The 20,953-nt window shown below is 43.5% G+C and overlaps 1 long non-coding RNA gene across 2 annotated transcripts in view; it reads right to left on the bottom strand.

The window, feature by feature from the left end:
* LOC123393241 overlaps positions 1-19,912 on the bottom strand; it is a 236,831-nt gene extending 216,919 nt beyond the window's left edge. Inside the window, exon 1 of one of the 2 annotated variants that reach the window (XR_006607978.1) lies at positions 19,619-19,912. This is a non-coding gene — a long non-coding RNA (uncharacterized LOC123393241). The remainder of the gene's footprint in view (positions 1-19,618) is intronic. The other variant, XR_006607979.1, reaches the window with a different exon arrangement.
* Between the last annotated feature and the right edge of the window lie 1,041 nt (positions 19,913-20,953).

Genomic DNA, 20,953 nt, shown 5'->3' with positions numbered 1-20,953 from the left:
TAGGTTTGTGTCTGCTGGGCAACCTTTGGGACTCTTCTGACCTACCTCTCTGTAGAGACCTACTCTGCTGAAGTAACAACCAACTGATGTTTTAAGCCTGCAGCTGGTGTGCTCCCTAGAGGTACACAGGGGAATCCATCAGAAGAGGTCACTGCTGCTGAGTTTCTAAATCCCTAGATGGTCAATGAAGAGATGGTCCTATGGAGACAGACTTTAAGTAGAAGAACAAGACAGGGGTGGACATCTTCTCGGAATCACAGTGTTAATGCTGAGCAGGCCTGAAAGTCAGTTTGTTCAAAACCTTTATTTTCTAGCTGACCCAAAATATAAAGTCACAACCCTGGTATATTAGAGACCAAGTAACAGCGCCCAAACCCACCTTTTTCCCACCATGCATTATTTCTTTTCATCAGTTTCGCAAATTTCTATAAATCGGATTACAAGACTGAATTTCCTAAAACATAACCTCAAGGTTTGTAAAAGAACTTGAGGTCAATTGATCAAGCCTTCCTTGCTGGAATCTCTCCTACGACAGAACTCAATTGCTGTCCTATTTATGCTTGAATAACCTCAGTGATGGTGAACTTATTATGCTCCAAAGCAAAATACTTTGTATACAGAAAATTTGAAGTGGTTAAAAAAATACTCTTCTTTTTACTGAAGAAAACTCTGTCTCCTGGGGCGCCTGGGTGGCTCAGTGGGTTAAGCCACTGCCTTCGGCTCAGGTCATGATCTCAGGGTCCTGGGATCGAGTCCCGCATCCGGCTCTCTGCTCAGCAGGGAGCCTGCTTCCTCCTCTCTCTCTCTCTGCCTGCCTCTCTGCCTACTTGTAATCTCTCTCTGTCAAATAAATAAATAAATCTTAAAAAAAAAAAAAAAAAAAAACTCTGTCTCCTTAGAGAACTTCCACCCATGGGCCCTCGGTTTGCCACTGAGGTCACATGGGGCAAAACTAAACCTTCTTAGGTCACAGTCCTTTAATGACTTGAAGATGTCTGTAATGTCTCCTGTTACTCTGCTCTTCTTCAGGTCGCATGTACACTCTAATTCTTTCACTCTACCTGACTAAGCATTCCAAAATCTCATTAGGCATGCTGCTCATCCTCTGCTGGTCATGCCAGTTTGTCCAGGACACTCCCATATGAGACTTACTGAACTACACACTGAGCTCCAAGTGCAGTCTAACTACTATGAAAGAAGATCACCTCCCTTACTCTGGACAACAGAGTAGCCCCTTGAACCACATTTAGCTCAGCAATATACCACTGCTCTTTCCACTTTCCCTCCACAGCCTTTACCCCCAAAAAGTGTAAAAAGATTTAAATTTATAATCTCCTTGACTAATATTGAGTTGTCCTAGGCAATATTCCAATTCTAGACTCACTAAATCCAGATAAGCAGAAAGAACTGGCAATCTATGGAGATCATAGAAAATAGTAGAAACCAGTCAATTGCCAGTGAAGGTAGATTCTCATTAGTTTTGCGTGGTTCAAAATTGCTCTAATTCGGCAGTTGATAAGTGAATTTCTCAAAGAAACTGTGAACATCATGAAGTACAAGAAGTAACTAAGAGTGATACTATCAGCTTCTGGGTTTCATTAAAATCTGAGCAGAGATTCATCTCCCAGCCTGACTCAGGCAGTGTGCCTAAGAGCATGGAAGTTGGCAGACTTCTCACTGGCCTTGCAGCTGGTTTACAGATACTAAATTTGTAGGTCACAGTTTAAGACACTATACTTTGAAGTGATGCTGTAACTTAGTCCAACAAAATCACAAAGGTTTACAGGGTAATGTGGATCAACTAAATCTTAAGATCAAGAGTCTACACTGGAAAAATAGGAAAGGAGACCAGTCAGAAGACAAATAGAAAGGAACTGTCGTCAGTCTGAAAAAGACGGTTTCTCCAGGATGTAGGCCTCCTTCCTTTAAATCACAATGGCCCCCCAAAAATGGCCACTGTCTGACTTAAACGCTCTATAGCCAGTTTTTAAATTACTGAAATGTCAGTGAAAATGTTCCTCACATGACAAGTCCATAGCAATGTGTCTGATAGTAAGTGGACCTGAATGGTGGTAGAAGAGCCCAGCTCGGTGTGATTTTTTTTTTTTTAAGATTTTATTTATTTATTTATTTGAGAGAGAATGAGTGAGAGCGAGCATGAGAGAGGAGAATATCAGAGGGAGAAGTAGACCCCCCAAGGAGCTGGGAGCCTGATGCGGGACTCGATCCCAGAAGTCCAGGATCATGATCTGAGCCGAAGGCAGTCGCTCAACCAACTGAGCCACCCAGGCGCCCATCTCGGTGTGATTGTAAATGTTCTCTTTGTAGGTGAAAGAGATCAAAGAGAAATCCTGAAACCATCAATTATTTTGGCTTCAAGAAGGGGAAAAAAAAAAACAATTTTCAAGGTCTGGTGTTGTGTTTTTAACTTTTATTTATTATATTTGCTCCTCCAGGGGGTTCCTATAATTCACTCCCATCTTGTGGATTTCATTGTGTGTTCAAACAGTGTCATATCTATCGAAATGATTTACATTTAAGGATGCTTTATTTCTGATCATGGTGTGTGGAATATGACCGGAGAGATGGCTGGGTAGGGAGAGATCTTTTTAGTGTAGTTTGGGATGACCTGGGAATGAACAGAAATAGCACGGACTAAAAATAGCATGGAAAAGTGCTCTAGAAAACTTTTGTGGTGAACGAGGTTGTTTCATACTGCTTAATTCATGCCTCACAGAATGTCTTCATGAAATGGAAAAAAGGAACTTTTATATTGGTGAAAAACTTGCTGAGGGAAGAAAAAAGCAATACACTAGAGGCCATGCTTTTGAAAACCAATATAAATTATTTGGAAGTTGGCTTTACAACTCTTTCTCTCAGATAATATAAATGTACTTTAAAATATAAGCTATATAAATATAAAAAGTTTGACCCGTAGACACCCAGGGGTAGAAATCCCGCCAGCACACTCACATACTCAGGATCATACTCAGGAGAACTTGCTTCTGTTACTTCTCTTTCTTACAAACTAAAGAGGATGGCATGAGGCTTCTGCAAATTAACTCCAGTCTGTTGTCTACCATGTTTCCTTGCTAATAACTGCCTAATAATAATAAGATGAAGAAACACTAACCTTCCACTTAGCCCAATAAAAGCCCCAAATGCCAGGGCAGTGTGGATATTAGTAGGTGAAAGGAGAGATTATCTTGTCTGCCTGAGAGGGAAGATGGGGGGAATGGAATTAGATTTAATTTGATTAGCAAGAGTCAACCAAGTTTTTCCTCTCATCAAAATAAATGGCTCTCTTGGGGCGCCTGGGTTGAAGCCTCTGCCTTCGGCTCGGGTCATGATCCCAGGGTCCTGGGATCGAGCCCCACCTCGGGCTCTCTGCTCCACAGGGAGTCTGCTTCCTCCTCTCTCTCACTCTCTGCCTGCCTCTCTGCCTACTTGTGATCTCTGTCAAATAAATAAATAAAATCTTTAAATAAATAAATAAATAAATAAATGGCTCTCCAACTTTAATGGGACGTTGGAACCACTTTCCAAGTACTCAGTGTACTTGTTCCAATGTACTCAAAATGTGACTGCTAATAGAAATCACAGATATTTTTCTTATCACATTAGTTTTTTTTTTATTTCTTTTCAGTGTTCCAGAATTCATTGTTTATGCACCACACCCAGTGCTCCATGCAATTTGTGCCCTCCTTAATACCCACCACCAGGCTCACCCAACCTCCCACTCCCCTTCCCTCCAAAACCCTCAGATTGTCACTCAGAGTCCACAGTTTCTGATGGGTCATCTCCCCCTCCAATTTACCCAAATTCTCTTCTCCTCTCCATCTCCCAATGTCCTCTGTATTACTCCTTATGCTCCACAAATAAGCGAAACCATATGATAATTGACTCTCTCTGCTTGGCTTATTTCACTCAGCATAATCTCCTCCAGTCCCGTCCATGTTGATACAAAAGTTGGGTATTCATCCTTTCTGATGGAGGCATCATACTCCATAGTGTATATGGACCTGGACCATATCCTCTTTATCCATTCGTCCACTGAAGGGCATTACAGTTTTTAAAATATGTTAAAAAACCATTTACATTCATTGCTTTATTCAACTATGGTAGTTTGTAGACCAGTTAATATATCTTGTTATTTACTGTTTCTCAGGTCATGACCTTAGAGTTTAAATCAAGCCCCATGTTGGGCTCTGCACTCAGCTCACTTGGAGTCGGCTCAAGATTCTCTCTCCTTCTCCCTCCGCCCCTCCCATCTGCCCCTCCTCCTGCTCTCTCTGAATGAATGAATGAATGAATGAATGAATAAAATATCCTAAAAAAATAAGAGGCACATAGCATAAGAAAGTTAAGAACTCCAACAACTCAATATTCTAATTCTTGTCAAATTAAATAGTCTTTAAATACAACATACTAGCTTAGGTCTCCATAGGAATACGTTCAGTGGCCACAACTTAATATTATGCCCTCAGATTTTGAACAATCATGAAAGTAAAAGACACTTATGCAAAAAATGTCTCTGGTGACATGCCCATTTTTTTACACATCATTCTTTATAATGAAACCCACTGATTTCTCTCTGGAATTCAATGTTACAAAAATACACTCCAAATAGATTTTTATGATTCTCTTTATCAAATAACAAGAACTGTGTCTCTCTGTGTGTTTTCTTAGTTTTTGTTGTTTGCTAAGGCTGCCATGAAGAGCAGAGCTAAAAGCAGTATCTGATATAACTGAAAATATCATCCCAGTTTTGGTGTATAACTATCTCTTTTCCCTTAAAATAGTTTCTGCTATACTGCTTTAGCTATCCTGTGCTATAGGTTGGTTTTTTTTTTTTAATTACAAGTTGATATGACCTTTTCTTAAGTAGGAAGAGTGAGAATTATGAACAAATTGTTCTTAATGGCTTTGAAGAATACTGAAGCCCTGAAGAGGTCTCTCCTATCCTGGGGAAAGGAAGATCTTTAATAGTATCTCTATTTCCTCCATCAACTTGTAGAAGCTTTCTGAGTCATTGGTCTTCATGAGCCCTGCAACCCTAATCAAACTCTGGAAATGAAGGAGCTTCTTACCGGATGTTATAAGCTGTTATGGGGGCCCAGGCAAGCCATGCCCACCACAGAAAGATTCCACCAGTCTTAATAGAAATAAGCTGCCCCATGACATCCCGGTGATTCAGTTCTCCCAAACCTTAATGAGCAGTTATGCAAATATTCATGAACTGCAGAAGGACTTTGCCTTTTGAGGAGTTACTCACCAAACCAGCATCTGATTTTTTTTTTCATCAATGTAACTGCCACCTATCCACCACGCTATTCCTCCCTCTCCCAGCCTCATTCCCATCCCCCCACATCCAGGTTCACTCACCTCATGGAATCTCCCAGAAGCTTCCCAAGGCTTCCCAAAGGCTTCCAGGAAAATCAAAGGAATTGAGGTTCTGAGTGAAAAGTGTGACCTCATGTGGGTTACTTTAAAGCAGGAATGAGACTCCTTGAGACTTTACTCTGCATGAAATATCCGTTGTCTGACTCACTGCTATTGAGAGGAAGTAATGAGTTTTCTCAGTGAGTTCCTAATAAAGCATAAGGAGAGCTGAGTGGTCTAAGTTCAGTCCTGCCTTTGACCTTCTGAAGACCCTGGGCATATTCCACCCATTGGTTTCTCAGCAGGTGCTAAATGACTGAGTTACTCCTTAGAAAGTACCCTGATCTCTTGGGAGGAGAAACTGTAACCACAGCCTACACAAGGGTTTGACTTCTGCTAGCACAGGACAAGAAGGATAAGAATGGTCTCTGCTTAGGGAGCAGTGGGCAACCAAAAAGGAGGAGCAGGAGGACAAGGAGGAGGAGGCAAAAGAACAAACCAAAATGCTGAGGCTGTGGCTTAATTTCAAAACTGTCCTGTGCACACTGTCCTGTGCCAAAGACTGTTGATCAGGATGATGGTTTGAGTTTTTCCTTAAGATCATAACTTCATAATAAAAATGCCACCCTTGAGTAAGGGACAGATGCTTCTCAGGAAGTCAGAACACTAAAAAGAGCATTCAGTCATTCAGTAAAGACATAGGAAGCAAGTAACTACTATGTGTCTGGCCCTGAAACGGAACCGGAAACCGGCTGTATCTTATGAATGAGACAAACAAGGACAACTTTCCGGTCATTTTCAGGTTAGATACACACCCGCCCTTGGATTAGCAGTTCCCTTTCTAGGCATCTACCCATGAGAAATGAATACATGTGTGCATAAAAATACTCATACAAGAATGTTCATTACATGCGTGTCAACTATAGTTCAATAATAAAAAGGCTTTTGAGAAAAGAATGTTCCTGACGGCCTTATGCATAATAGCCAAAAACAGGAAACAACCCAAATGCCAGCAACAAGAAAAGGAAGAAAGAATGTTTAGTGTATTCATGCAATGGAATGCTACTCAGCCACAGAAGGAATAAATTTCTGACTTATCTACGTGTTAACTACATGTATCTATCATGTAGCTACAACAACATGAATGACTCTCACAGGCATTATGTTGAAAGAAAGAGGCCGAGAATAGGCAAAACTAATGGATGACAACATAAGTCGGATAGTGGTGACTTCTCGGGGCACTGGGTGGCTCAGTCTGTTGAGCTTCTGACAATTCATCACGGCTCAGGTCTTGATCTCAAAGGCCTGAGATAGAGCATGTCAGGCTCCCCACTCAGCAGGGAGTCTGCTTGTCTCCCTCCCTCTCTGCCCTGCCCCCTGCTCACTCGCTTGCTCACTCTCTCTGTCTCTCAAATAAAGAAATTTTTTTTTTTTTTTTAAGAAAGTGGTTACCTCTGATCAGAACGGGACATGAGGGAAATTTCACGAATGATTAAAAACATTCCATCTCTCACTATGAGTGGTGCTGACACGAGTGTATATATTGTCAAAACTCATCAAACTGAACATTTAAAATAGTTCCTCATTTTATGTAAACTGTACCATAATATAAAAAATTACCTATAAATAATTATTTCTGCTAGGTCAACTTGTGTATCTCAAAAGAGAGAGGGAGAAAAAAAGAACAAGCATAGTCCTTATGGCTCATAGTCCTTGTAAGATAGTAATAGAGAAATAGAAAATAATAGAGGGATCTTTTTTTATTATTATTTTATTTATTTGACAGAGACAGAAAGTGAGCCCAAGCAGGGGGAGTGGCAGAGGCAGGGGCAGAGGGAAAAGCAGGCTGCCTGCTGAGCAGAGAGACTCACATGGGGCTTCATCCCAGGACTCTGAGATTATGACCTGGGCTGAAGGCAGACGCTTAACTGACTGAGCCACTCTGATGTTCCTAGTGGGATCTTATTAGTGTGGTTGTGGAAGGCCTGAGAAGACGGCCCAAGACCCAAAGGGTGCAAAGAAACAACCATGTAGAGAATTCAAGTAAAGAGAAGCTTTTCAAGAAGAAATGGTGTGTGCAAAGGCCCTGAATTACGAGAGTGTGGTGGTTCAGGAACTGAAGGGTCCAGTGTGGCTGCAACGTGAAGCTGGTCGGGGCAGGCAGTGGTCAGACAGTAGAGCTCAGAAAGGCCATGGTCAAGAGTTTGGATTTTATCTTTAGAGCAAGAGAAAAAAATTAAAGGGTTTAATACAAGGAAATGGTGTAATCTATTTTGTTTTTTAAAGATCAGTTTGGCTGCTGGATGAAAATGAAGGGCCATATGAATTACGTGAACCAGCATGTCTCTTGAAAGCTATTGTCAGGGGCACTTGGCTGCCTCAGTTGGTGGAAAATGCAACTCTTGATCTTGGAGTTATGAGTTTGAGACCCAGGATGGGCATGAAACCTACTTCAAAAAAAAAAAAAAAAAAAGCTATGATTAACCCTTTTCAGATTGAATTTAATTTTTCAACTGTATAAAGAAATTTTACTCTATCTTATCAATCTTGGGGCATAAGTAGCAAATATAAAAGAAGAATCATTTCTACGCAATGAGACAGGTTTGCATTTTCTGATCATTTCTTTCTTCAACCCCAAAGTGCCCAACTATTTGACTACAGAAAAGAGCTCACTTAAGAAATGCAGCCTCTCTTGGGGCGCCTGGGTGACACAGTGGGTTAAAGCCTCTGCCTTCGGCTCAGGTCATGATCCCAGGGTCCTGGGATCAAGCCCTACATCGGGCTCTCAGCCTGGCAGGGAGCCTGCTTCCTCCTCTCTCTCTGCCTACTTGTGATCTCTGTCTGTCAAATAAATAAATAAAATCTTTAAAAAAAAAAAAAAGAAGAAAAAAAGAAATGCAGCCTCTCCTGTTGAGATTGAAGCTTCAGAAGGGACATACACAGAGCAAAGATAAAGGAAGAAGTTACCCAAATCAGCCAGTCTGCTGTGTCAACTCAATTCCTGTGTAGGAGTGTCGGGAGAGGGCTGGGTGCAGACCTCCAAGCCGTGACTCTCTGGAGCTTTCTGCAGCTGACCTTACAGACAAACGCTTAGACCAGCAGAACAGAAAGAAGCAGTTTCTTCACGTCTTCTCCCCCACACCTTGCCCCCCAACCCCATGAAAGAGAGAGCTCAGCCTCCAAAACTAACGTGGAAAATACCCATCAGGTGTGCAGCTGAGGAACCCCCAGAGACACGATTACTTTCTGCCCCGAGAACTCTGCAACCCTCCTCAAGTTGTCTGATCATGCATTACTTGGAACAATGAATGCGATTCCACCCCCATGGGGTTGCCTGACTGAACAAAAAGTAAAAGTTGACAAACAAAGGGAAAGAGTGACATGCTTAGACACCTTCTATCTGCAGTGGAAATCAGCACTCAGCAAACGTGCGATGGGGAAACACGACTTGGCAGCGGAGATCAAAGCCCAAGCTCCAGCTGTTCAGTCTGTTTTCGGCCTGTCAGCTAAGGTAGGTGTCTTCTCGCTCAGAAATCGGCAGAGGAGGGGATACCCCAGTGACCCCCACCTCCGCCTCCCCCTCGGAGAGAAAACTTTTGCTTGAAAAGAAACAAATTTTCCCAGTATCTTTAACGCGCTAAGTTGCTTTAAGAACAACAAAAGGAATATAGGTAAAAAAAGAACAGCAATGTGGTCTAATCGAGTTATAAGCAGGAAAATAAAAAATAGATATATCAGAGAGAATGAGCTCTAATTATAAACACATCAGAACCTGATTCCCATGCATCTGGCCAGGAATTCTTTTTTCCCAAAAGCCACCAAACAAGGATCCTAATTTACTTCAATTTTCCAAGGTTCTTTCTTCAACATGAATTAAGCCCTAGTCACAGTACCTGCAATTCTTTTATCCCCAACATCAACTCCTGATTTACTCTCAAGATCTATAGTCTCCCCCTCCCTCTCCCTCTCTTTCTTTCCTTATATCTAATTTTTCTGAATTTAAGTGTTTTGTTAAAGTAGAGTCTGAAGGTTAACAATTGGTTCCAGCAGACTCTGGGAAGAGTATTAAGGCTCTTCTTAGCTAAAACATGAAGTGAAAACTTGGTATACTCAAATTCAAGCCTGTTACCTAAAGGACAAAATACATGTGAGGGACTGTTTCAGAGCCTAAGCGCCTCCATGTTATTCCAGTAAGGTGGTATTTCAGAAGTTACTAGAACAGCCAAACACTCAAGAAGTCCTCATACCTACTTCAGAAAAGGTGAAGTAGCCAATGCTGAAGGAGGTCATCAAGAGGACATGACCCCTGGCTGACCCTCTGATGGGACCCAGGTCCTTGGAGGGTCCTCACCACCCCTAGTCCTTGGAATGTTCATTCTTCCCACTGTTCCTACATGGGCCCCATTTTCAAGGACACCACCTTGAGGAGTAAGGTGTTGTTGAGACCATCTAGACGGTCTATGGGACTGAGCCCAGTTCAGGCCTCTCTATAAACTCTTAAGATTTGTTGGGGGGTGGGGGTTCAGAGATGTATTCATCTTGCCACTGCCCAACACCAGCCTTCTATGTAAGTTCCTGTACTTGTGAAACCTGCCACCTACCAATCCAGAGTGGCCTGCCTGTCTCTTTGGTCTCTCCTAGCTCTCTGGGTACAGAAGCCAGTTAAGGAATTAACAGCCAACATCTTATTTGAAAAATCTTCTGTAAAGCATACCATCTAAGTGCTAGTTTCCATGGGTTCTTGTGGGTCTTTGAAATTATTGCCGAATTGGTGGTGCCAGGAGGAAGGGAGTGCCACAGCCCAAATGTGGGGCCATCTCAGTTCTGAAGGCCCTAAGCGTTGATTCCCTGTAACACGTCTGTGGCACTTCCTTCTCCGCCTGGCTGGACGTGAAGCAGACTCTAGCAACTGATGACCACATAGGGAAAGTGAGCCAAGAAGAAGCCAGCACAGTAGAAAAGACACTCTTGTCGAGTTCCTACAGGACCTGGCTGAGTTGTTAAATCAATACTAACCAAGAAGTCTACCCTGTCTCTGAACTTTCAGAGAAGTGAAAGAAGTCCAAACTGTATTTTCAAGGCATATTTGAATCTGAGAATTCTGCTACTTGCTGGCAAAACCATCCTGATACAGGAAGTCAACATGAAGAAGAAACTGTCTTTTAGGGCGTCTCCTGTGTGCTGGGCACACCACCAGGCACTGGGTCCACAGTGGTGAAAAGAAAAAGAACTGTCCCTTATGGAATGTACAGCCCAGTGGGGAAGACACACACAAAATAAAAGAACACAAATAATTAAGAAATTTCTAGTGTGGAAATACCGGAGATAATGGGAGCTCACAACTAGGAGGTCTAGTAGAGTTCGGGACATCAGGGAAGACCTTCATGAAGAGAGTGATATTCAAGCTGAGTAGTGAATGAAGGTTATTTAAGCCAAGAATGTGTGTGTGTGTGTGTGGCTGAGGGGGAGGGAAAGGGGATGGAGTAATGGTAGTTTCCAGGTGAAGGGACAGTCTGCGGGTAGCAGGAGACTCTCTGTCATCCCTTGTACGTGGAGGAACTAAAAACCATCAGGTACCGGCTGGAGAAGAGCAAAGAGCAGGGCGCCCGGGTGGCTCACTTGGTTAAGCGACTGCCTTCAGCTCAGGTCACGATCCTGGAGTCTGGGGATCGAGTCCCGCATCAGGCTCCCACCTCAGCTGGGAGTCTGCTTCTCGCTCTGACCCTCTCCCCTCTCATGCTCTCTCTCTTAAGTAAATAAATAAAATCTCTAAAAATAAGAAGAAGGAGAAGAACAAGCAGCAGGTTCAGCTGGGGCCGGAGCGGTGACAGAGTTTGTGCGGCCACCAAGGCAGAGGGCAGACCCAGAGGCAAGCTGGGTTAGGAATGTGCGGCTAAGCTAGATCAATAAAAGGCCATAGCAAAGGAGAAAGTGGCACAATCATACGTGATTTTAAAAGAATATTCCAACAGCTGGGTGACAAGTGGGCTACTGGAATTCAAGAGTGGAGCCGGAAGACCGGGTGGAAAAGAACGAGGATGGGAAGATACTGGAGGGGCTGGAGAGCGCTTCGGGGTGGGCCTGAGGATGCGCGGGATGTAGGGGAGCAAGAGCTGAGACCAGCAAGGATACCATGATCTCTGACCTACGCAAAGTGCTGGAGGGCAACGTCATTTACCGAAATGCAGGTCAAAGAAAGTAGAATGGCTGGTAGGGAGGGGAACAGGGGTCATGAGTTTACCTTGAGGAATGTTCACTTTGAGGTGCATGGAAGGCAGCAAAGTTGCCTCCTTCTGTACAAAAAAACAGGTCAATCAAATTGAAGTTGTCTCAGAAATCTTTGGACCTAATTTACAACACTGAGTTTGAGTACGTTAGATAGTTATACCCACAACTGAGCTCGTACGACCGACACATGCACCCACCCGCCGTGGTTTTCCAGCTGGCTTAGCGACTCTAAACTCCCACTCGGGTATGGGAACCCCTAGCATGAGGTGCTTTTCTCCTCTTTCCTGAAGACCGTCATAACGTCCACAATACAGGCCTCTGTGCTGCTGAGATGACCGCAAATGATCTTCAGTAAGGCCAAGAAAATAAAACCGAACCTAAAGAAAGGCTTCCATCCCTGAGCTTTTTGCGTTCAACACAGGTTATCTCCCTCCGTGAGAGTCACGCCATCTTGGCGATCCTTGGTCACTCTCCTCCCAAGGGCATCACAGGCCATTTCAGAACAGGAGTCTCACTGGCTCTAATATTCGGGTCCACACATAGGACTCTGCTTCCTGGCGTAATTAAATAACATGTCTATACTCTCAGCTAGGAAGAACCTACTTCATTTATATTTGCTTCTATTTCTATATTTAATAACTATCAATCAGGGGCGCCTGGGTGGCTCAGTGGGTTAAGCCACTGCCTTCGGCTCGGGTCCCGGGATCGAGTCCCGCATCGGGCTCTCTGCTCAGCAGGGAGCCTGCTTCCTCCTCTCTCTCTCTCTCTCTGCCTGCCTCTCTGCCTACTTGTGATCTCTGTCTGTCAAATAAATAAATAAATAAATCTTTAAAAAATAAATAAATAAATAAATAAATAGCTATCGATCAGTGTATACAAGGTACATGTACAAGCAAATTACCTGAGTTCTGTTTTCCTTGGGAAGGAAAAGATTGAATCCAACCATCGACCATGTTACAGCACTACAAATTCCTCCGGTCAAGACATTTAAAGGGAGTGTCCTTTACATATGGCCACGATTATTTAGAAGGTAATTGGATTGTTAATGTCGTGGTTACGGTGAGGGGAAAGGGAGGTTCTGAGTTTGTGTTTTTCTTTCTTCCTTCCCCGCCCTTCGCCCCCTCTGGATCTGGGGCAAACAATGAGGAGCCGGCTTTGTGGGAGGGGAAATCCATCAAACAGAGAACAAATACAAAAACCTGTTTCTCTCCAGCAGCTATAACCACAGCATATAAGACAGGGAAGGTGGTCTATCTGATCGATTTCACCAATAATCCTTACCACTTTCCTCTTTCATATAAGCTCTCACAATTATGGGAAAATGACACCAGGCCATGTTGAGATGAATCATCCATCCCCCAGCTGTCTGTTTAGGAGCTAACAGAAATTACCAAAAGCAACTCTGGCCTAAAACTCATCTACTTATAGCCCTTGTTCGTTATGAAAAGTCTTGAAACCTCAACCAAAGCCTATCTTCAGATCAGACCACAACACTCTGCCGGAAATGCATTTTCACGGGAGGGGCTCACACAAAAACAATTTTCTTTACCTCGGGCGGAAAGGGGCTTTGGGCAACTCAGAATGAGAGCTCAGACAGGTAAAGCTAGGACATGAATGGTCAGGAATTGGAGGAACAACTCTGACAACTGGCTCATCCTAGCATTAGATAAGCAGAGGCTAATGTCCTCACGTGAAGTTCTGGAAGGTAACAGGAAATGCGCTTTGAGGGTCACCTGGATGGCTCAGTGGGTTAAGCCTCTGCCTTCGGCTCAGGTCATGATCCCGGAGTCCTGGGATCGAGCCCCATGTCGGGCTTTCTGCTCAGCTAGAAGCCTGCTTCTCCCTCTCCCTTTGCTCCTCTCCTGGCTTGTGCTCTCTCTCTCTGTGTATGTCAAATAAATAAGTAAATTAAGTAAAATACTTAAAAAAAAAAAAAAAGGAACGGAAGTGCACTTGGGAGGGGTCAGGGTGAAGGGTATGCAGCGATCACTAAGAGAATGCCCCAGAGGCCAGGGGAGTGGCTGTGGGAGAGCACAGAGCCGAGCTCCTCTCAGCATTTTTCTTTCCATGTTCCTTTACTCCAGCACCCCCCATGCACACGCGTACTCGCTCCTACAGCCTCACCCAGCGACCAAGCATGTTGCCTGTGAATGGTCTGAGTGGCTCCGGCTGGGTCAGGCAGCAAGGCCCTCTGTATCCCTTCTCTGTATGCAAGGTACAAAATTATGGAAGTGAAGAGAAGCTCTACCTATTGCATATGCCGTGGATATCTTAATTAGTAAGGGGATTTATCTGCTTCAGTGACCTGTAAAATCTTCTTCCCTCTGCACAGGGAAGGAAGCCGGTGAGACAGAGCAGGACTCCAGAGTCTGACCCTGTCTACGTAAATAGTATTTCAGACTCTCTTCTATCTGCCCGTCTCTGGCTGTGCTCCTCTGTAAGTACCAGCGCAGCGGGAAAGAGGTACATGTGGCGAGCCATAAAAGGACAAATAATTTTTCAGTTTTGTTTCTTCTCAGTGACTCAAAATTAAAGGTTTGTTGGCAGGGGGGTGGGCAGGGGAGTGTGCCGGGGGTGTGGTCACAGCTATAGACTGAAAGGTGATCCTAAAAGAATGCGTAGGCCCCGTCTGTTAACATGTTCCTAACCTTCCTCTATGGAACATCTGCTCAGCCAAACTGAGCACACCAAGGACATTTCTGTTCCTTGCCTTTGTCTGTGTCTCTCCCCCTGGTCCACCTGTCCATCTCTGAGGGGAAGTGAATCCAGGACACCTGTGGGACCCAGTGGGTTGAACGTCAGACTCTTGACTTCAGCTCAGGGTCACAAGGTGGAGCCCCACATCGGGCTCTGCCCCGGGCATGGAGCCTGCTGCAGACTCCCTCTCTGCCCCTCCTGCACCCCACTCACTCATGCTCTCTCTTTCTCTAAAAAAAAAATAATAAACAAATAAATAAAGGGATGTGAATCTAGCTCTTGACCCATATCTTCTCCAGAAATGATTTTTATGACCTCATCCCATAATGATTTTCCCCTCCTTTAATTCGGAGCAGGGTTTATCTGGAACTTTCACTTGACACTTAGTAAGCCTATGACTGACTAAGCTTAGTAAGCTTACTAACATATCAGATGAATAGTAAGCCTATTCATCTGATCATTCATACAACCGATCTTTCTTACCAACTTGGCTGTAAACTTCTTGAAGGGCGAAGAACCTAACACAGTACTGACTGGGTTAATAAGAGACTTTGGTAAAATTTAGAAGTGAATGTCACCACCAAAGATCCTTTAGAGATTATCAAACCCAGGCATCTCATTCTACAAATAAAATGTAAAAGTGAGGTGTTCTGCCAAGGTCGCAGGGTCAGCCAGAACTTAATCTTAAGCCTCATCCTCCTACCAAACCATGTCTGTCTTCTAAAGTAATGAATGAATGGACTCCTTCTCATCCTTGCTCTCCCTTCCCAAGAACAAGCAGTCTAGAATGCAGGTACAAAGAAAGCTATGATTCAGTTCAGTCAGAATCCCATATTTGTAAAAGAAAACTATTTGACCATCAGTTCCAAATAAGTCTGGGAAAGAACAAAGCACCACCATCCTGAATAAGAAGGACAGTTCAAAGAAAGGGGATGACACGAGGGGCTTACTCCCGACCACACTCCTCAGCTTTCACTTCATTCTCGACACCGAACTTCCTGCTATCCTGAGAACATTCCAGTAACACTGCTATCTTAGGTCCTCTGCACCAGCTGTCACCTCCACCTGGCAGCAGGCAAGACCAGAAAGTCTGCCTGGTTCATTGCCTCACTCTCCCCAAGTCTCTACTCAAAGGTCATTCTCTCAATAAGACTCACTCTGACCACCCTTTTTAGTACTACAACCTCCTTCCCCCTCATACTCTCATAATTCTTCTACCTTAATCTATGCCTCCCTTGTCGTTTTTGTCTACCTTCATCTACATCTCCCCTTATGACCTTATAACATACACTTACTCATTTAATTTGTCTCCACCAGCTGTAATAAAAGCTCCACAAGGGTAGAGGTTTTCTTTGTTCACCAATTATCTCCAATCCCTAGAAGGGTTCATCCCCATAGGTGAATGAATGAATGAATGAATGAATGTGTTCAGGAACCTTACCAGTTCCAGAGAAATAGGAAAACATCTATTCTACATGGATCTACATGGAAAAAAAAAAAAGGCAAATCCAAAAGGGACTTGACTATTAAAGTAGAAGTTCAAGTCTTAGGACCCATTTTCCCTCTCCTCTCACATAGGTCTCCTGTTCCTCTATTCTTGTGAACAACTGTATAGGAAGAGATTTTCAACTTTCCTAAAAAATGAAAAGGTATATAGACTCCACACAACCATAGAACTGGGAAGGAATAGGAGAATGAGGCTATGAATGCTAACCTACTCTCCCAAGCAAGGACGAGTTCTCTCCTTTCAATAATGATTGAGCTCTAACTCTGTGCCAGGAACTCAGAAATGTTGGTGAAGAAGACAGAAAAGAACCTTAATCTCCTGGAGATTAAATTCTAGTGTAATTATGTATCCTGATCCTCAGTCCTTACCAAGGTCTGTGCCCACATGCCCAATTATTAGAACTTACTTCCCCTGCTGAGGAGAGAAGAAAAACCCCAAGTGCTTGTCACATTCATTCCTTAGAAACTTGCTGCTCAGGTACGGGCCCCAACTGGCAGCATCAGCACACCAGGGACATGATTAGAAATGCAGACTCTCAGACCCCACCCCAGGCCTACTGAATCAGAAATGGCATTTTAATAAGATCCCGAGGTAATTCTTACACACAGAAATGTCTGGGATGTATTGCTTGGGAATTCTTCACCAAATACAAGCCTATTAGTATCACATCAATTACAGACAAGGGAAATGTGAGCATTAGGAACGAGAGAATCCAGTTCATTTTTCCTTTTGCTAGTGAACAACGAATATTATCTGATGCCATGGATCATATTAGAAACTGCAGCAGAAGATTCTAGATTGATCTCCCTGATCATTTAAAAAGTCACAAAACACAAAACTGACCTGAAATAAGTATGATAATCATTCACTAGGGCTTTATGCAGTTATACCCATTCAAGAGGTAGCATTTAAATAAATAAATAAATAAATTTTTTAAAAAGAGGTAACATTTAAAAGCATTAAGTAAATATGTTTAAGAGCATTGGTTCTGAGGATAGACTTCCTGATTTCTGAGCTGTCACTATATCAGTGTTTGTGTTTCCTGAGCCAAATCTTCTTGACTTCTCAAGCTCCAGTTTCCTTTTCTATAAAACAGAAAAAATAACACTACTCCTGAGTTTATTCTGGGGACTAAATGAGAAAATGTCTAAAACGAAATAAGCATACAACACCCATACAAACTTTCAGTTATAAGATGAGAAACTTCTAGAGCTCTAATGTACCACATGATGGCTATACTTAGTAATGAACTATATACTTGGAATTTGCTAAGAGATCTAAGGTGTCCTCACCACAAAGAAGGTTAAAAAAAAAATACAATTTAAAAAGAAATCATAATATCCAGTATCTAATAAGCATTCAACAAATGTTAACTTTTACTAATATCACTATTATTATTTCAATCCACATTAATTTATTCAATAAATATTTTAGTAATAGGATGCAGTAATAGCGAAAATTGGGTTAGAGTGTGAACCTTAGCTAAATAATCTGGTCAAACAAGACCTCTCTGAGGAAACATGGAAACCTGAAGAAGGCGAACGGCCAACCGCCCAACAAGTGTTCGAGTGACGTGGCGGGAAGGAAAGAGCAGTTCAAAATCGGGATGTTCCAGGCAGGGCTTCATAGTCCAGAAGGAGGCATTGGATCTTACTCATGATCACTGGAAAGCTACTGCATCCCTGTTAGACAAGACGGTGAACGAAACACAAACGCCTGTCGGGGCGCCACTGGGGGTAGAGGTCTAAGAAATTTGCTGGGACACGCAAAGATCAATCAAACATGGCGTCAGCTTCTGAGAAACTGTCCTTCGAAGAATCTGACTTGAGACGTAATGCCCAAGGGAACCATGCTCGTCCCGTGTCCTCCTGCCCTTCGGGTGGCTGCTGGGGCCCTCCTCACTGCACACTCCCTCAGCTCAGCTCGCACATGAGGTCCGTTGTGGAACGCGGGCTGATATGTGTCCCCTGTCCTCCTGGCTCCTTGTCCAGCCTGTCCGAGCATGGCTGTGGGATATCCAGAGCCTCTATCTCGGGGACTATAAGGAGTGGGACCCCTCACTACACTCAGGGTTAAACCCACCCTTTTTACCTCTGCATTCTCACTAGAGACAGAATCATAATGCCGGCACGTTGGTACACAGTAGGCACCCAATAAAGATTATCTGGCATGAAGAACTAATTAAACATTTGTTTACCACGTAATTCATTACTGCAAAAAATGTGTGACAGAGTCAGCTTCTGTATTCCAAGGACAAACTAGAGACCCAGAGACTGGGGGGGGTGGGGGGGGGCGCGGTTCTAAAGGAAGATTATCTCTTTCGGTGACAACCCCCTGCAAGAGAAAAACCTCAATTTGAAATGCATTTTACTAACAAGTAGACAAGTACTTTATGCAGTTTATATAGGTGTTTGTTTTGTTTTTTTTTAACTTCAGTCCAAGATTATTACCATAGAAACCACAGAAGAAGGTTACCTACCACTCATGTTTTGGGTCTATTTTTCTTAGTTTTTCCTCCCTGTAGCCCGTTGTGGTGATTCTCGTCTTAGAGAAGGGGAAACTGAAGCACAGGAAAAGCAGGCCCACGATGAGTCAGTGATCAAACAGGCTCTTCCTGTGAGTGGGGAGCTCTGTAGGTGTCTCTGAGGCAGCCACACTCGCCTCACCCCTGACTGCGCCTCACCTTTCGCACCTCTCTCTCTCTCTCTCTCTCATGTCCTCTCAGGTACAACTTCAACTCTCTCCCTGTCCTGTGAGTCTGGGCTTGTGCCCTTGGCCAAATCCAGAAAATCCAGCCACCTGCAGCCCCAGATCCCTTATCTGGACAAAACCTCTCTGTTTTGAGAGATAGTTACCCCTTATTCTCATAGTCTCCCTTATTCTTCGTCAGAGCTCCTCACCTCATTCCTACGGCCGTTCTCTCCCTGCCTCCCGTTATCCTGCTGGTCCCAGATACTGGCTGATCCTTCCAGCCCTGCCTCCCTTGTTCTTGAAGTCCTGCTCTTTGAAACAAATATAGAGCTTCAAGAAGACAAAGAACCCAACGTCTCATTCAGTCCCACCCATTAAGTTAGCTTCCAAAGTATTAGTAGCTAACCTGATCAGCCAGTCTGTGATACCAGAAGGTTAAAGGAAAGGAAGAAAGGCCAACACTGAGGGGAGCCAAAATTAAGCACCCTCTCCACATTCAGGCCAACTTTACTGCTAGATCTGCTTGGTCACGACCACCATGCTAACATGTTCTAACATGAGTTAGAAGTCATCTCTACAAAAACTGTTCTTGGACCCAAGAAGACAGGTGAAAAGAAATCCCCTAACTGGTGAATCTGTTCCACAAACATAGATCCTTGCTGGGGGGAGGAACTCAAGGTGGGAGGGGTCTGAAGCCTTTGGACAACCCGAAGCTTAGAGGATTTGAGTAGCATCTTTTAGGACAAACAATACAAATTCACAAACATGAAATCAGCTACTAAAGTGAACAGCTCTTTAGAATGAGAAATTATGACAAACTGCACATTTTTAAAAAGCTGATAACTATCACAAATATCACAAAAGCCAAGGCAATTCAGGGCCAGAGCAGTGAAGAACCCTGAAGTTTGTTTCACCAGCGTTTGGTAACAATGACTTTAATCGTGGAGTTCTTTTTCTTCTTCACTTCCTGTCTACATTTTTTTAAAGGTTGTCTGTCTCCCCCTCCCCCATTCCCTCACTACGAAATCACTCCCTAATCATAGGCACTCAGTTCCAGTCCACACCACTACACTGAAACGATCTTCTCAAATGTCCCCAGTGGCTCCTGCTCACCAAGTCAGATGGCTTTTGCTCAGCCTTCGTGCTCCGGGTCTCTTGTTAGCCATAGACACTCGCAACCACGCCTACCTTCTCAGAAATCTATCCGCCTTGGCATGCAAGAGGCTGTATTGTCACAATTTCCCTACGGTGCATACTCATCTTTCTCTTTCACTGGTTTTACTTCCTCCTTCCATCTGTCAAACTGGGCACAACCCGAGGCGCAATCCTCAGCCCTTGCTTTTGTCAGTTCATGTGTTTCTTCATCACCTCTCAGAGCTTTAAACACGTGAGTTAACATCCAAATCTGTACATTTCACCCTGATGTCTCCCCTGTGTATCAGTCTTGCCAGCTGGACACCTCCACATAAATGTCCCCTAGACCTCCGACTAAGCATGCTCAAAACCAAACTAATTCCACGCATCCCAAAACTAGTCAACCTCCGTAGATACTGAAGTTCAGTGTTTCTAGAATTAAATGCATCATCTCCCCATCACTAGCAGTCTTTCAGAACTTCCCCCTCTCTATTAAAAGTCTGACCTAAACGGATGAGTGTCAAGTCATAATCTCAGCAGAGGAAATGACACTCTCTTTTTTCTATCTTTTCTGCATAAAGTAATTCATTCTGGTTTGTTCCTCATGAGAACAGGAAGTAGCTCTGAAGGGCTGTCTGGGAGAAAGAGCATCTGCAACCCACTTCATGAGGTTGGTTTAAATATAATTCTGCGTCTGTCTCCAGCCAGACTTGAAGCAGAGGCTCCAGGCCTCACCAGAATAAAAGCATTTTTTATGGCCAGCGATGCTGCTGTGGTTCTAGCTGTTAACAGGAACTGTGGCATACTAAGCAAACAATAACAACTAAGCAAACAATAACAACAAACAAAATTTATATACTCATAGAGTTGGGACACAAGAGTAAAAACATGGTTAATCTCTTCTTGGTGTCTGGAGAAATTAGAAAATGTCATTATAAAGGGGAGCAGAACGCCAGAGTGGAGGGGAAGGGCGTGAGAACAGAGGAAGAAGACAAGGAGAGAAGAGGGAGTGGGGAGGAGGCAGAGGAAGACAAGAGAGCGAACACCAGCACAAAACTGGAAACTAACCCTGTAAGAATGCAATTGACTTTTCAGTGCCCGAAATGAAAAAAAATAAAAATTCCTCGGCTGAAGATTGAGGAAAGATGGATAGGAATTGACTAGTCAGTCTCTCAGACTGACATATAGAATGGTTTCTGATGGAAACTGACTTATAGGTTTGGAGAGATATCCTATTGTGGAGGCGGAACCCAGCAAAGCAAAGAAGCTGGAATGGAAAACCAAGAGAGGAAAGAACCACTTCTCTTCAAAATC

The sequence above is a fragment of the Mustela putorius genome, unplaced genomic scaffold (genome assembly GCF_011764305.1).
Source record: "Mustela putorius furo isolate JIRA1106 unplaced genomic scaffold, ASM1176430v1.1 tig00000785_pilon_pilon_pilon, whole genome shotgun sequence".
Taxonomy (NCBI): Eukaryota; Metazoa; Chordata; class Mammalia; order Carnivora; family Mustelidae; genus Mustela; species Mustela putorius.
Note: the sequence above shows the minus strand (reverse complement) of the source record. Positions and strands in the feature narration are given on the sequence as shown.